This window comes from Pezoporus occidentalis, unplaced genomic scaffold (assembly GCF_034315485.1).
Source record: "Pezoporus occidentalis ecotype Australia unplaced genomic scaffold, CSIRO_AGI_Poc_V1 ctg22, whole genome shotgun sequence".
In the NCBI taxonomy this organism is placed as follows: Eukaryota; Metazoa; Chordata; class Aves; order Psittaciformes; family Psittacidae; genus Pezoporus; species Pezoporus occidentalis.
Window position 1 is genome coordinate 2,614,497 of NW_026914072.1, and position 13,951 is coordinate 2,628,447.

At 40.6% G+C, this 13,951-nt stretch overlaps 1 protein-coding gene across 3 annotated transcripts in view; it reads right to left on the reverse strand.

The window, feature by feature from the left end:
- LRP5 (LDL receptor related protein 5) overlaps nucleotides 1-13,951 on the reverse strand; it is a 134,194-nt gene that overhangs the window by 42,984 nt on the left and 77,259 nt on the right. The window lies entirely within an intron of this gene.

A 13,951-nucleotide genomic window follows, 5' to 3' on the forward strand; every position in this document is an offset into this window, starting at 1 on the left:
CACCTCCACCTACTACACAAACTGCAATAATCTCTGGAGCATTCCAGAAATCTCTCATCCATGGCAAAGAGTGTATGTTTATGACACAGGCAAAATATTTATCTGACAAATCCCCAGATTCCTCCCCATCCTGCTTCTTGCAACTCGTAGCTGCAACATAACTACAGTATTTTTTAAGGTGCTGCTCGAAAACTCATACTGTGAGCAGCATCAAGTTCAGTGTCGCATTAAAAACAAAGCAAAAGACCACAACTGAAGACAATTTATTTTCCAATGTGCTTTGATGCAATTGATTCTAGAAATGCTTCACAAGTGGCCAATTACTGTCCTTAAATTTAGGCTACCATGGCTTGTGACTGATGTTTAAAATAGTCTCCTCTTCACTACTATTTGGAAATTATTTGTTTATTCAGACTCATACTATCCCTGTACTTTGTAGGTGATTAAGTTGCCTTCACTATGCAACACTTTTACTTTTGTGATTTAAAGGGATGTATGGCCATTTCAATGCCATATTCCCCTGACTTTTAAATTGCTAAGTGTTTATTTAAGTGCAATATTTATTTCTTACTTTAAAAATGTCTGTAACTTAAACGCAACGTAACAGTAAGCCATTAAATGCCTAACAATATTGTTATATTGTTATATTGGGCAGTCAAAACCAACCATCAGTTTTAGCATAATACAGATATTATACAACAGTAAGTTGCAAAGTTTTTTCCATACATGTTAGGCAGCAGAAACACCTACAATTTCTTTTTTCAACACGACTAATGACAAACACATCTTACTAAATTAGCATGTGAATTTCATTATGTACACACACACACCCATAGCAGATACCCAAATAAATTAAAAAATGAAATCTCCATTTTGAAACCTTGTAATACTTTACAAATTTGTGAAAACAACATGCATGTCTTCCGTGACACAGTTAATTTGGGCACCACATTTCCCCTGTAGAGAAACACCAATCAGACGTGGTCAACAATTTTACTATGTGAATTCTATATTAAAGAAAAAATAAAAAAATAAATGTTAAATGCTAGCACATCGTATTGGGTTTGCATGGCAAGGAGGACTGTCTCCCATGGGAAAAACTCGACACTGCAGCAGGGGAAGAGTACGAGGACTCCTTCCTTGAGGAGGAAGGAGCAGCAGAGAATGTGTGATGAACTGACCACATCCCCCATTCCCTGTGCCCCAGAACCTCTCTCTAGGAGGCAGAGAAAACCGTGAGTGCAGTTGAGTCTGGGACGAAGGGAGGGGGGGACAGCAGCTGTTTTAAGAATTGGTTTTATTTCTCATTCCCCTACTTTGTTTTGATTGGCAATAAAGTAAATTAATTCCTCTTGAGTCGAGTCTGTTTTGCCTGTGACTGTAATTGTTGAGTGGGCTCTCTCTGTCCTTATCTTGACCCACAAGCTTTTTGTTATGTTTTCTCTCCCCTGTCAAGATGAGGAGGGAGGATGGTAGAGCAGCTTGGAGAGCACCTGGCACACACCTCATCTTCCAGCCACCACCAGTCAAACAGCAGAGGTGAGCAGTCAGTGACTGCGTCCTATATTTGCCTATGCTATGAACAAAAATAATCACTGTAACAATCTATTTTGCAATGCTTCAATGAAGACTTCTTCAGAGAACAACTTCACAAGAACTTTATTCAGCAGCTTATGTGAATTTGAACGCAGGCTACAATGTAAACAGGATGCAGAAACACACATCATTGAAAACCATGTGTACTTGAACCATGTGTTCATGAACCTCATGAAGTTCAACAAGGCCAAGTACAAGGTCCTGCAAAACAGGTCAGGGCAATGCCCAGGATCAGTACAGGATGACAGATGAACACATTGAGCAGTGCTGCCGAGAAGGACTTGTGGCCAAAAAATAGGACATGACCCAGCAGTGCGTGCTTGCAGCCCAGAAATACATCCATGTCCTGGGCTGCATCACCAGCAGTGTGACCAGCAGGTCAAGGGAGGGAATTCTTCCCCTCTATGCTGCTCTGGTGAGACCCCCCTGCAGTGCTCATCCAGTTCCAGCCCCCAGACACAGGCAGGGACACCTTCCACTAGACCAGGTTGCTCCAAGCCCCATCCAACCTGGCTTTAAACACTGCCAGACATGCCACATTAACTCATCATTTAATACCTGAAATGGAGTAGTCTGCTGATTGCGCCAAAAGGAAACTTTTAAGGTGCATTCCTTATCGTTTAGCACAGAGACTAAAATACACTTTTTTCTGCTCAGGGTTTTTATACTCCTTCTGTAACTGATGAATGGATCTCAACTTGGGTCAAAGGACAAACGCAACACTAAATCTTCTGCGTTTTCCATACAAAATACTGAAAGCCCCCCTTGAACAGAGGCATACACTAAAAGTCCCTGAGCAGTCTTAAGACTTTGATGATGAATCTCCTAATGAGGCATCACCAAACTCAGCTAAAATCTGCTGTGGACAAAATTAAATCAACATCAAACCTTAATGAACTGAATTACACAAAAAACACAGTAAGGTGATAAGGTGTGATTTGGTTTTTTAGATGCTGTGGCAGTGTATGAAAAATGATTTAACAAATATTTCCAAATATAATGCTCAAAAGCTCTTGGCTCTTTGAAGAAGATTAAAGTAAAACAATGCAATTAAATTCTACACATCAGCACGATTCATGTAATCGAGTTGTATTTCAGGTGCACCTGTGAAAAGAACAACTACTCAGCATATGTATAGGATGTCTTTTGACAGAAAGCAAAGAGAACTCAGACACCTTGCTCTTATATTTAATTCATTAAGATAAAAAATTTATTCAATTGCTACAAACAAAGCTGTAGTCAAACGGAAAACAAAATTTGGCTGAGCTAAATCACTATGTGAGCAGTAAGCGAACATAACAGGTTGTCAATGTTAAAATGACACGACTGCCATTAAGAGAGAGATCTGTGTGGTGGACTTGTGGGTCTATGAGCATTCTCTTATGGATCTATTCCTCTTCTCCTATGGAAGAGAAGGGCTACCCTTTCTTTTGCTCTGAGTGTGACTGAGAACTGGAATAGGCTGTCCAGGGAGGTTGTGGAGTCTCCATCCTTGGAGCTCTCTGGTCATGGTCCTGGGCAACTGTCTCTAGTTGGCCTTTCTTGAGCAGGGTGCTGGCACCAGGTGACCTCCAGAGGTCCCTTCTAACCTCAACCGTTCTGCCATTTTGTGAATGGCTTCTAAGGATTCTCACCAGAATAGTCTAAAAAGGCTTCTCAAGTGAACAATGCCCAGTCTTCTTTGGCTGAAGAAAGAACTTGTGAGACCAATCAAGTGGGTGGCAGTGAGCAGGGAAAGAAAAAGATAAATTAAAATAGAGAGAAGTGGAAAACTCTGGAGGGTTTTCCCTGCCTCAGAGAAGAGTGAAGCAGCTGTAGGCAGTCTAAACCACAGCCTATATTCAGCTGAGTGTAAGCCATTTGTTAGTATTTCCAACAGCTGAAACACAACCACCTTTCATCAATGCTTTGGGATGAAAGTGAACCCTTTTTTTATTTTCTGGTCTGAAGGGACTCAACGTTAAGCATGTATTGGCAGGCACCGGCAAGCTGAAAAGAGAATAACATTAAAACTAACAGTACCAGAATCAATATGTACATAAAAGGGTAGGGAAGGATAGACAACAGATGTATCTGGCTATTTTCCACACAAAAATACTACCACGTCTCTCAGCAATCTGTTGCCTCAAGCACTTGAGAATTTAGAAAGTAGTTCCTCATTGTTATCAATAATTTCTGTCCACCTTGACAATATTTAGGCTACCTGGTAAAAGCTACTTCATAAGTAAAATTCATCAGGTTTCTATTGTCATAACATTGTGTGGATTAATCCTACATGTATATTGTGGCTCTTTTTCAGATCATGCTCATTTCAGTTAAGTTTTGATGTTGGTGTACATTTTTACTATTCTCTGATCTCTCATTGAGAGATCAGTGTTCATTGCCAATTGCAAACTATCACTCATTTCTCACTGCAGAACATGCCATTTGGCTTGTCGAGGATGGAGTGTAACAAGACATTTCTCCTACGACTTCACAAAATCTTCTTAGTTCCACAGAGAGTATTGCAGCTTTGGACAACACTTTCAAAACATGAGCACATGTAATAAGTTCTAACTGATGGATAAATTTCCTCTCGTTGGAAAGGTTAACATGATTGGGATTCTGAACCTGCTTATATTTTATAAACCTCATCTAGAAGCAACTAATGTTCTCCATATGAGTTACATCAGCCTGATAGTTCAGAACTTTGTTCTGTTCACAGGATATCAAAGGATTTAGGGTGCAGCTGGTGAATTCTTCAATTTATCTCTCATAAGCAGGAATACAATGACATGCTTCAAAACTCCTTAAAAGGGGAAAATGTTCAACACAAACATTCTCAAAATAATTTATGGCAACTGGTGGCTAGACCCTAAAACATAGAGAATCTACTGAATTAGTATTTGAGTTTTATTTTTAAGTTGCTGATTTAGTACACTTCAGGGAATTTTTACCTTCCGTAAATACTTTTTCATTCTGAAACATTGACCACCATGAGTTAAGTTTAAGGGAGCATGTGACAACTCTACAATTTAGCTAACATTCATTATGAAAAGAATATGCCTTTCCAACTAAACTTCACCACAACACGATTATCAGAAACCACTTGTAGCTCTTCACACCCTCTTCATACGACAATAGGCATGTACAGTGCTTCAGAGAGCCAAATGATGAAACTTTAAGTCACCAAAGTGTCACATAGGGAAATGCCATTGGAGGTCAAAGGTTAAAATAATAGAATCTACATTAGCTAACATGTCCATCTATTCATGGTAGTACACCTTGAAGAATGGATGCTTTTATCCCCATTTAATAATAGAGTAGCTAAATCTCATGTACCTCTCTTCTTCAGAAATTGAATCAATCTCTCATTAAACAAATACTTCTGACGAAAGGAGACAGCTGAAATATTAGCGCAGTACAAACCAACCTAAGGCAATAGGCATATGACAACTCTTTGGAGGGAGACAGTGGAAGGCTAGGGGCCTCCTGTATGCATCTACATGTATTCATTCAGTTTATCATCTCATGAAGTCTCCTGGCCCAAGTTCTGGATGTGAGAGCTTGTTTTTAGAAGGATGTTTATTCCTAAAACAGTTATTTCTGTAGCATACAAGCAACTGCAACATTGCAGCTCAGGCTAGAACAGCAGTGCTGGAGTATTAGATTTTTAAATGTGATTTTATTTTTTAATACAGCATTCATGTGAGCCACAAATACACTCCTCTAACAGTACATTTTAATACAAGTAAAGCACAAAGACAAAAATGCTGATGACTAAACCTTTAGCTCCTGAGCACCTAAACTATATGGATCAACTGTCACCCTTCCATGTCAAGGAAAAAACCCTGAGCTTAAAAATAATTGAAAGAGGAAATGGTTGTTCAGGTAAATAGCATATGCATATCCTCTTCTGTAGATACCTGTTTTGGTTCACTGCTGGACTCAGATACTAGGAGCAGATGGACTTTGGCCTGACCCCTGTTGCCTTTTTTTAATTTCTCAGCTCAGAAGAGGTCAATGGCACTACTGAAAGATGTAGGGGTATTCATAGAAGTTCATCTAGGAATCAGATATCTAATATTAGAAATCATGTTCTACTGGAAAATGAATCAAAAAAGCTGCTTCTGTGAAAACAGCTATGTAATCCAAGAATGTTTTCTGAAAATATTTGTATGCACAAGTTAAAAAAAAAAACAACTTACCATTTTCCAGACAAGAAAATCTGAAATATGGTAATTCAAAAAGTATTATGATATATTTGCTCTGGGCCTGGATAGGTGGATTCTTCAATGGCTAAAAAACTGGCTAGACGTCTGAGCCCAAAATTGTTGCGGTAAATGATGCCACATGAAGTTGGTGACTGGTCACTAGTGGTGTCCCCCAGGGTTAGGTATTGGGGACAGTCTTGTTCAATACCTTTATTGATGATCTGGCTGAGGGGATCGAGAGCACCCTCAGTAATTTTGCAGAAGACACCAAGTTGGGTGGCAGTGTTGATCTGCTGGAAGGTAGGAAGGTTCTGCAGAGGGATCTGCATAGGCTGGATCCATGGGCTGTGGCCAGTGGTATGAGGTTCTACAAGGCGAAGTGCTGAGTCCTGCACTTGGGTCACAACAACCCCTTGCAATGCTCCAGGCTTGGGGAAGAGTGACTGGAAAGGTGCTCATGGAGAAGGACCTGGGGGTGCTAATTGATGGCTGCTGAACATGATCCAGCTTGTGCCCAGGCAGCCAAGAGCATCCTGGCTTGTATGAGAAATAGTGTGGCCAGCAGGGTCAGGGCAGTGATCATCCCCCTGTACTGGGCACTGGTGAGGCTGCACCTCAAGTCCTGTGTTCAGTTCTGGGCCCCTCACTAAAAGAGAGATATTGAGGTGCTGGAGCGGGTCTACAGAAGGGCAACATCTGTTCCCACATTGATCATTCTATGTTTCTGTGTGATTGCTGTTCATGAAGCCTCTTTATAAGCAGAGATGAGTGCTTCTCACCTCCATTACTTGCACCCCATCTTGTACCCTGTAAATCCTTCCACATTGTGGTCTCCAGTACATACAGAACGCATTTTGAACACACAGTCTGCCAGCTGTGGTAACCGAGAACCACAATACTCTTATAAAACACGAAAAGTCTATCTCAGTTTTGGTGCAATTATGTTAATAAGGTTCAAACATAACCATAATGAAAAGAAAAAAAAAAAGCCCTGAATTTTCTTTAGAATTATTAGAGTAAGAAAAAAGCTGCACCTTGGTAAATTAAGTCACAGAATTTAAAATTTTTCTTCTAGATTAGAAAAAAAAAATCTTTTAAAACTTGCATCTGTAAGGTAAAGTTAACATTTCAAATACATTTCTAGGTATTATTTAAAATATATGTATTGTTAAGAACATACCATTTCTGTTTGATTTTGCTGTCTACAGGTTATTACCCTGCCATAGGTGTAATGCCCCCGTATGTAGACAGAAGCAGCATCTTTCTAGATAGTATTTGTAAGTATATTTTTAAGTAATAACCCCATAATAGATGACACATCAGCTCTTTAAATGTTATTTTCCCTTCATGATCCCCCATCTTTTCACATACTTGATGAACCTTTTACCAGTAGAAGAGGAAGTATCACAGATCTGTCCGTCACAAGACTTCCTTTTTGTCAGATCTGTGTGTTCCATTCAATTAAAAATCTCACCTTATCACATTAGAAAAAGCTTATGAATTGCTGATGTAGCTGGGCAAACCTGCATGGCACATGTCAGACTAGCAGGATACAGACTGGTACCAAAGAGAGAAACATATTTCTTCCAGTTCTGTGCAGGCTCAGGAGACTGTTGTGATCTTCATTTGGGATACCTGTATCACACCCAGCTTTTGGAGTATCAGAGAACAGACGACTAGTTAACAAGTATTTCTCAGATATATTGGTACCAGCATCAGAGAGTACTGGCTGAGATGTACCTCTTGAGAATGTGCCACCTGCGGGGCTCTAGGTATAAGGTGCCAGCTACCAACTGAAACACATTGATGGGCTGTGAGTACACCCCCTCTACCCCTTACCAGAGACCTCTGCAACCCCATGTGGTGGTAATCAGTCATTTAGCAACCTCAGTAACTGCCAATGTTTTTTGGTTTTATGATCATCTCCACCAAGTTTGCAGGCCTGCAAAAAGACCTGGTTTCAGTTTTCATGGACACAAGTATTTAACTTCTTTTCTAAAGTTAGATTTAGACTTTGACTCAAAGTGCAGGGCCCCAACACTTGTGAAGCATGCTACCCCTGTTCCAAAAAGGGCTCAGCATTCCTGCTTTAGCTCCAGCTATCCTTTTGATCTCATACCTTGCACAGCACTCCTGGTTCTAAGGCTGCTGTACCATTCAGTGGCAAGTGCAGAATGAAAGGATATCAGAGACTGAGGGATGAGACCGTCCTCGTCAAAGAGCTAGGCTCTGCATATTTGTTTTTTTGGGGGTTAGTTTATTTATAATTAGCTGAAAGGGATTCATTTCTATACGCCATTTCACGAGTACTGGTTTACAGCTTCATTGTAAAACACTGAAATAGCTACAAAACTAAAAACCACACCATGAAGTGGCCATGAAGGCATTCTCCCAAACAGACAAAACATTCAGAAGGCTCTCTGCAGACAAAAAAAACCCACAACCCTCTAGATAGCTAAAGATAAAATACAATTTTTAAGGTCTCCATTGCCCTAAGGGAAGGAAAAGCCTACAGCCAGCTGCATCTTGATGCAGTTCTGCTTAGCATGGCTTAACAGAGAAAAAAACTACCTCAAGATGGGACCTGGTTAGTTTGCAGTCTCTCAGAACGACTACTAGGTATGTGCTTGTTGTTCTGGGGAGGACAGAAGAGAGCTGGCAAAAAAACAGCTTACTGCAAGCAACACCCAGTCAGGACTATGGGATCTGACTGGGCTAACCTTGACTTCTGAGGGCCACAAGATGTTTCTCCTCTTCAGCAAGCCATTTCTGATATGACCGGGATCCACATTACCTCCTCAACCAGAGCAAAAGGAGGAGTTAGGCAGAGAACTTATGTCCCAGCAGAGCTCAAGGGAGGGAAGCAAAGAAAAACCACGGTGACAGATGGAAAGGTGGCCAACAAAAATGAGCCTACTAGTCTGGTTGGGGCAGAGAAGATAAAGACACAGACTGCCATATACTAAGTAACTGCAGTTCTAATTTGGGGAACAGTAGACCAACTGGACCTGCCTTTCAGAAGATGCCATCTCCTGAAGGCTGCGGAACAGGACACAGAAGGGCTGCTTCTGTGAAAACAGTTTGTTGAGCTGACAGGAAAAGTAAGACCATCTTTAACTGACAAGGATGAGGATCAATGTAACCCAAAGGCTGTACGTCTGTTGTAACACTGGAAGGCTCATGTTCCCTCAAACAGAGGACAGGCACTCAGAAGAGGTAGAGAGGTAAGCTTACTGTAACTGGAGCAGAGAAATGATAATGTTCATCATTCGTTTTAAGAGTTCATCCATAAACTGGGATGAAACACTTAAACATACATAACTTCCTCTCATGCTTCACAGGATGTCTGTGTGCACACACACCTGCTAAGACCATTAACATTTCCTCAGATCTTGTAGCAGGTTACGCAAATTATCATCACTGTACCTATTAAGTAGTAACTGGAGGAAGTTTCTGGCCTTGGTTTTCACTTATCAAAGCAGGAACAAAAATCCTATTTTCCCAGTGCACTGATACCTCAGTTTCAGAATTATGTTTGTTTATTGAAGCAGAGTAGGTAGAAATAAAGGGCAAAAGGGGACGCATATGAGATAGATCCAAATTCTCTATTTAAGAGATGTTTTGGAAAGCTGAGAAAGCAAGGAAGGAAAAAAAAATGTCCCTGGCTTTGTTTTGATAAAGAACAACTTGACTAGATCAACAGAGGTTTTAATATCTAAATTAAAGAATGAGAATAACATCTTCAAGAATGGGATTAAACAAAAGATCTTGTCAGCATGGAAGGGCAGAACAGAATGTGACTGGAACACAGCCAACATTAAATGTTTACTAAAGAGCCCTGCAAACAAGAGCTAACTCACTAATTGCACCTACAGTGATAACACTCATCACTTTCTCCAAATCCCATACATCCTTCTGATTCTATAAACTTTTTCCAGAAACTCACAAACATTCTGTTTTATTACATGTGTGGAAGAAATGGGATGCTAGAGTGGGAAGGCTTCTTCCTTTCTGGCCACCTGCAAGACTGAACTAGTCTCTTTGTTTCAGTGCCTCTGTCTCTCCCTCTCCTCTTTTGTTTTGTCTATTTAGCTTTGGGGCTTGGTGGGTGGCTGCTTGGGTGTTGTGGTTGTGTTTGTTTGGTGTTTGTTTGGATTTTTTGTTTGTTGATTTTTATTTTTTTTTGTAACTTACATTTGGCATTTTACTTAAATCTTCAGCTCTTGAGAGACACCGACTGGGTGGGAATCTTGGCTTGAATTCTAATACAAATGTTTGAAGTGTTCTGGGTTTCAGAGAAATTTAAAATATGTAACATGAATCCCTGACAGCCTTAAAAGAAAAGGGCAAAAGGCAAGTTACAAAAAAGTCATTTTAAGTCCCCATTTTTAAGCAGATCTCCTTTAGGGAGAAGAGCTGTTTCATGCATGAGCTGCACTGCCTGGGGCAATGGGACAAACCCATCGTCTGGGTTTAGTCATACTGGAACAACCACACACTGTGTTTTCAGGCTGTGACTGGCATTAGCAAGATTCAGAGCCTTCATTAGGAACCGAAAAAACAATATTCACTTCCTCCTTATCAGGAACATTCTCATGGAAGCAATGCCTTGAGTAAGGGCTGAGAAAGTTTCAGGATTTGGCTACATGTACACATGTGCGTATGTATAACACAGATACATACTTACATATATTTGTATGTGTGCGTATGTAAGTGCATACATCTGTGTTTCTTGTATGTTTTCAGACATCCCATTTCCTGCTGGAAGATTTAAAGATGGGAATCCATGGACAAATCAGTTACATATTCTTTACTGCTCAAGCCACATGCTCCTAGTGATACATAATGAGATTTTACATACTTTGTGCCTCATTGACTAATTAGATCAGTGCAGGCTACTCCCCCTGTCCCTCCCTTTTTGTACTAGGGACTTTCATTGCCTGTAGCTACACAAGTGTGGTTGCTTTTGCCAAATACTTGTAGATACTGCTAATAGCTTCATTTGAACTCCGCATTGCTGCACATTAGTATGGAGGAGTGGGGGTTGGTTGTGTATTTTAATCCATATTGTGATTGCTTTGATGTTGTTTGTAACAAGGAGTATGTTTTTATTTATACATATCAGAGCTGTTATAGGAATTTGTGCTTCCCAAAGGATTAGATTTCCACTATCAAACAAACACAGTGTATACTTAGAAGGGGGAGACTAACTAAAGGTCAATTTTCCACTCACAAACTACAGTGCTTAGCCCTCTTTCAGTTTTTTCCATCCATGGATCCAAACGATTTGTGCAGAAAGCTATCAGTTATTCCCACCTCGCATGCAAGGAAACTGAATCAGGACACTGCTACACACCACTGTTGGTGACATGGATGGTTAATGCAGTGTTAGTAGAGTCATAGGACCCACTGCTGCCTCTGGATTGACACTGACATCCCACACTTTGAAAAAACACACAGAAACTATCAGAAAAATGGATCCATAATTTTTGCATCCCTGACAGGCAGTGCATAAGAGGGCAGAAAGAACAAAGTTGAGGGGAAGGTTTGGCTGAAGATATTTTTAAAATTGAATCATGAGAATATATAGAAACTGGTTTGGGTTGGAAGGGACCTTAAAGATCATCTAATTCCAGCCCCCCTGCCATGGGGAGGGAATGTATATGGCTCCTGTTACTTCTGCTTCCAAAAGCTAAGACCACAAACCACAGCATCACTTTCTTCTCCCTTCAGAAGCTCAAAGTCCATGTAGAAATTATTACAGTCCCTCGAAATTAAGTATATATGCCAAAGGCAAGAATGAAACTGCACTTCCACAAAACAGAAAAGTGGTATCTCATTGCTAACCCCCAAAGTCATACACTTAATACCCAAGATAGAGGTGACTCTTCTGGGGGAACAACCCCACTGTCATTTATTGAAGTTTCTGCTGCAGCTCACTTCCATGTAAATTAAAATCTGACTGCAAAGTCTTACTGTATAAATGCCTGGAAAATAACTCTTGCTTGCCAAAGTGAGTTTTGTCTCCCAGTTGTCATTCTGAGAGTGCTGCAGGAGCCTTTATCATTTGAGCTCACAAATTCCTCTTAGCATCAATAAACATTTAATTTTAACATGAGTATTGTTTAAAATTACAATATTTGATCACTTGCAATGGAAGAATAACTTTTCAGAGTACTTTGTGGACTCTCCACAGCTTCCCCTTCAAAATTAAACTTCAGCTTGGGCTATTTGTATCTCTTCATATTCAGTGTTTTGTTTTGACTGATTTAGTCGTTCATTATCACTATAGCATTCTGGAGGAAAGAAATTACAAGGGTGAAATAAGGAGAATTACACTGTTACAACAGTCCACATCTCCTAGAAAAGGCACTTCTACAGACCTTTCAGCATCTTACAATAGAATCAGAGAGTGGTTTGGGCTGGAAAGGACATTAAAGCTCATCCAGTTCCAACCCCCTGCCATGGGCAGAGACACCTTCCACTAGACCAGGTTGCCTTGAACACTGCCAGGGATGGGGCAGCCACAGCTTCTCTGAACAACTTGTGCCAGGGCCTCACCACCCTCACAGGGAAGAACTTCCTGGTAACTAATCTCCCCTCTGTCAGTTTAAAGCCATTCCCCCTTGTCCTGTCACTACAGGCCCTTCTGAAAACAGTCAGAATCACTGCAGAGCTACAGAAGGAAGAGGTCTCACAGTTAATACACGGAGAACCTGGATGCTCCTGCCTGCCAGAACAGCACTCTTCAGTTATGGTGTGTAAGAAAACTGGACCTTTTCTCTGACCCCGCGAGTGGCATGTATTCTAAGCACTTTTTGGACACTAAGAAAGCTGCTACAATCACTCATTTATTTAAAGAATGCAAGCTCCATGTGACTAACATCTCCTAGTACTGTTGCTGGACAAGACTGAACTATATAGTTCTTCAGTGACCCAACTGACTAAGATGAGATGGCACTGCACCTCACTCGTGAAGAGGGGCAAGGACAGATGGAAACCAACCCAGCCTGGTGTGCCAGCCACTGTGATAACCCCAGCTGAGCCCATAGGGTCTTACTTGCTACAGAGTATGGGTTAAGGCTATGTCTGAGCCTTCTGCAAGTATGACAAGACAGGTCACAGGGGTGCTGCAGAGAGCCCTGAGTGTCAGCAGAGGTACACTCATGGAGGGCCTCACCTCTTGATGTTATTAAACAAGGCTGAAAATCTGAGAGAGTAATCTAAACAGACCAAAAGAATTAGTTTTCTACTCAAGTTACTGGGTTGACATAAAGTATACCAAGTGCTCTGTGTGTCTATTGGAAACATACGGGTTTTTTGAGCCCGAGGACATGGGAGAAGGCAGCCACTGTGACTACAAAAATGTCAGTTTCCTGTTTAAATTTGGGACTGTATTTAGACTTATCATCTGAGAGGTTTCTCTGGATAAAGGGAAGGTTGGTTTGTTTGTTTGTATTAGGGATAAGGCAGTTTCCGGATTGGGATCACAGTGTTTATATTTGTCAACTTTATGCCAGCTGTGAGTAAAAAAAAAAATATCAACAAATTTACTCAAACACTGTTTGTGGTGAATTTGTTTCTGTTCATCCAATCCCAATCCCTTTGGTTTGTTTTGTTTTTTTAAAGAATTGGTCATATCCACATAAAAAATATTTAAAATTTTGGGAATACCAGAACTATGCAGCTGCTATATAGTAAACTATTAGATACTTAGTTCCTCTCAAAAAGGAAGCTGAAGCATATTTGATCAGAAATAGGTTTCCCATGACCTTCCATTCACTGCTTGTATCTTAAAGCCGATGTGTGAATTCCAGCTGTATATTCAACACGAGACTTTTACCTACCATTTGACTGTGAACAGCTGGTACTGCCTACTCAGTTGGTTCTCTAAGGAACTGTCAAATGCAGCTGCAACATGGAGAAAAAAACATACTTGCAAAAAGCTAGGCTGAAAGCTTTCACCTACTTGTTTGGAAAGATACCAGGGTGAGAAGTTGACAAGTAACATGGCTTTGGCTTGTCTAGTACTCACCTCTCCAAAGCAGGAGGAATGTAACTTACTGAAATGAATTTCATCTCACTCTTTGCTGGGGTCTCTAACAGAGAAGCTTGAGTCCATTCACTTTAAAACACAAGGGTGAAAAGGACAGCAGTTTTCA